This window comes from Micromys minutus (assembly GCF_963924665.1).
Source record: "Micromys minutus genome assembly, chromosome: 8".
Taxonomy (NCBI): Eukaryota; Metazoa; Chordata; class Mammalia; order Rodentia; family Muridae; genus Micromys; species Micromys minutus.
The window spans coordinates 8,288,606-8,292,603 of NC_137977.1; positions in this window are offsets into that span (position 1 = coordinate 8,288,606).

Genomic DNA, 3,998 nt, shown 5'->3' on the forward strand with positions numbered 1-3,998 from the left:
CTGAAGCGGTCCCAATGGCCTGGGACGGTGAGCAGCTAATGGGGTGGCCTGGAGTGCACAGGAAGGCTCAGCAGATGCTGGCAAAGGTCAAGATGCTCTGCAGCCACGTTGGCACGGCTGAGGCGGCTTTGGAAGAGAGTCAGGATGCAAGTGATAAGCTACAGGAGGAGGAGCAACAGAAAGGCTTTCTTCCCTGACCAGCTGTCCTCCTCCCAGCCCAAGGACTTGTGCATGGAGAGAGGGATTCCTACAAGTGGGGAGAGTGAGGTACAGAACACCCCATGCCCAGCCACTGGCTCCTCCTCAAAGCAGCTTTCAAAATTTCTCCTGCCACTTAACACATAGTCAGAATTAAAAGACAACACCCTCCATGCTCAGCCCTCCTCCCTTTACCCCCAGGTAGAGGCTGTGAAGTCCTCCCAGTTATTATGTCCTCCCACAGCCTTCCCTCCTTGGCCTTAATAACCTGCCTTGCCCCCCGGGTGGAAACAGGAATTGTGCATAAAGCCTATGCAAAAAAAAAAAAAAAAAGGAATTCCTAGTCAGGCACATTAGCAAATCAGAGGACAGAGCTTGTGCAATCATTTCCATCTGGAGTTATCTTCACATCAAAGCATTCAGGTATAGCCTAAGCTGTGAAGCACTACAGCTTTGACAGAGAGATGACATTCCAGTGGATGCCACGGGTGCATTCTGTCTGTCCCCTATTATTTTCTGTCTCCCAGGAGTCAGTCCTCTAGACATCACAAGTAATATCCAAAGTATATCAACCCCATTAAAAAGCAAAATGATAATAATGTATTGTTATCCCCTCACCCAGCCAGACAGCCAAAGCCTACTAGACTGATCACATTTAAATCACTCTGTTCATCCCAGTTAGTTGAACACTACAATATGAAAAGCTGCCCTACAGTACTGGTGTGATGCTGTCATAGCATTCAGGTTTGTAAGCACTGGTGATTCTTGCAGTGGAAGCCTGAGCATCTTCTATTTTAATTCAGTATGCTTGGAATCTGCTGCCTTTAATGGCGGAGGGAGTTAAGTATTGTCAGGTATTAAGTGTCAGGTATGTGGATGGGACTAAATTCATATTTGCTAAGCCATTGCTATGAATCCAGAGGCCAAACAGACATGTAAGTCTTTGTTCCCAATAGACGTTTTAGTAAATGATGGGACCTTGAAAAAGTAAACCTTATCCCTGTGTTCATGAACAAAAAGTGCAAAAGTGGGCTAGAGATACAGCCTAGGCCACAGGTTCATTCCCCAGCACCACACAAACAAGGGATGGTATTGCAGGTTTGCAATCTCAGCTCAGGGGACTTGGAGGTTCACCCCCACCTCTAAAGAGTCACACACTACAGCATTCATACCCTGCTAAGATGGAATGTCATTCAAGGAGAAAACAGAGCATTGGAAGTCTCAGGAAGCTAAGACTAAGTTACTTTTTGGTAACTGGATGAAAGCTTAAAGGGTAAGGAAAGGACACCTCGGCAGATATTAAAGACTTTAGCACTTAGCAAAGTGACTAACAGGTCTCAAGCTCATAGTTCAGAGACAAAGGAGAGTGTGTGTGTAAATACTGCAGAATCTCTCCTTTACCACAAATGTACTACAGTCATGAAGAGAAAGCCTCGTGCGGTGCATGGATTTCTTTAATTATGAGCTTAAGGTACATCTCTGTGTGAACCTAAACTGTATTTTATGAGCACACAGCAACACATTTCATAGAAATTTGTCATGTGGAAAATTTATAGGAAGAGCTACTTAAGACAGAAGTTTAAAACCCTGAAACAGTTATTTTTAAACAACACTAAGGTCTCTGTCAGGTGACACCATTTATTCCAAGAGACTAGGCTTCTAGGAATCCTGTATTGATAAAGCTATCAGAAACTACTTTTTGTCCAATACACATGAGGGAAAGGAGTCACGCCCTGGAGTGGAAAAATCTTATGTTGAAAACAGCCTCCCTAGTCTGAGTCTTTTGAGTTCAGTGTACCAGAACACAACACAGAACAAAGGACAACAGCAAAACACATTCATTTCCTGCTGTTTCCTCTGATTAGTCTTTTCTCTTCTGACCTCCAAAGCTGAACATTTGCGATCTATTTTTAACTATCACCTTACTGCCTGTGCTAAGTAGAACGTCATTCAGTGTTGATTTTGAACATGAGAAATATTCTCAATGCCTAGAGAGAAAAACCCTTCAATTATATCGAACTTGAAAATTATGTGAGTAAAAGGTTATTAAAATTTAAAGATAAATTATTTGTGAAAATTACTAGGAATGATTTCTTAAGGGTTTTTTTTATAGATTTCTAGTTAATGTTACATAAAGTAACCACCCATGTTTATTACAAAAACTGTGGGTAATTTAGGGTTCTTGATTTAGCACACATACTGAATTCAAACTGGTTTAGAAAAACAAAACTTTGTTCACATAAATGAATCACAACTGATTTAACTGAGCAATTAAGTAATTTCTAATGTTTCCTCATTATAAAAGCCACCTTGATACATACAGCTTTAGAGAAGATTTACAATTATTTCTTAAGCTGGAAGGAATGTTATGTTTGCAATGCTTTAAATGAAGTCCTGTAAGATAAACAGACTCAGAACTGGCTATTGGAATACTTGATAGCTAAGACATTGTATTCCTAAATTCTGTACTCTTGGTGAATTTCAACTAAAATGACAAACACTTAAAGTTTTTAATATTCCTAGTTGTGTCCTGTGATAGCAAAACATTCAACAGAAAGGAATATTTTGTGCAGTTCTATTTCTATTCTCATTTATAAAGTAAATAAGATCTTTTTATTTATTACAGATACAGTAATAATATGCATAAAAATATGACCACTATAATATGCAGAATAGATGTAGGGTGGAAAAAAAGTGTAGCAACCTGAGAACAATTTTAGAAGAGCTAACATTAACACTTCTCTGTTTTACAGTTGTATTAACTATAGTTTCTTTTGTATAAATGGATTAAGAGTGATTACCATTAAACAAAAGAAACCACACTCATTAAATTACACACCCTCTATGAAATAGCCTCAATTAGCCACTGGCCTCCAATTATCATTATGCTATGATGCTTCTGCAATCAATCGCTAGCAGACAACCCTCCCGCATTGGCATAGGTCAAGGGTACTTGAGAATAATAATAAAAAAAAAAATGCTGAGCTTGAGGACGCCCAGATTCCATTCTTAGAGTCTGAATTCAGGTTGGAATGGGCTCCATATATTGCCAGTCATCAGCAAGTACTTGTCCACACTGATGTCTTGCACTGTAGAATGATGTCTTGCACAATAGAATAATTATCTATTGTGTCTAAAATGCTGCTAGAAAATGTAAGGAAAGTAAACGGAACAGGGCAGAGAAACTGTACGTGAAGGTGAGTACTGTACTGGCAAACAGGAAAGGTGCCTGAAAGAAAGAAAATAGAAGGAATGTGCGTGCAGTCCTTCTGGCACAGAATTGCAGTGTCTGAGGAGATCACGGTAGACTTGCGGACTCTGGAGACTATTCTAGCATCCCTTGTTAATGAGGTGAACACCAGGTGGTCTATGCAACATGAAAGTTGCATACGCAGCAGCAGAGGACGGCATTTTCTGGCATCAATGGGAAGAGAGGCCTTTGGTCCAGTGAAGGCTCCTTCACCCAGTGTAGGGGAATGCCAAGGTGCTGAGGTGGGAGCGGGTGGTTGTTAGAGGGAGCACCTTCATGGAGGAAAGGGGAGGGGGACCGGGAATGGGAGTGGGAGGGAATAACATTTGAAATGTAAATACAGAGAATATTCAATTTAAGATGTTTTAAAAGAAGTGTAAGCCAAGGTCCTTGAGCTCAGATAAACTAAAGGACATCAGAAGAACAAAGAGTGGCATAGAGCATTGAACTCACAGTAATCAGACATAAGTTATTTAGCACCTATGTTTTTAAAAAAGCTAGGTGTGGTGGCACATGCCTGTAATTATAATAATGCACAGGGGAACAGACA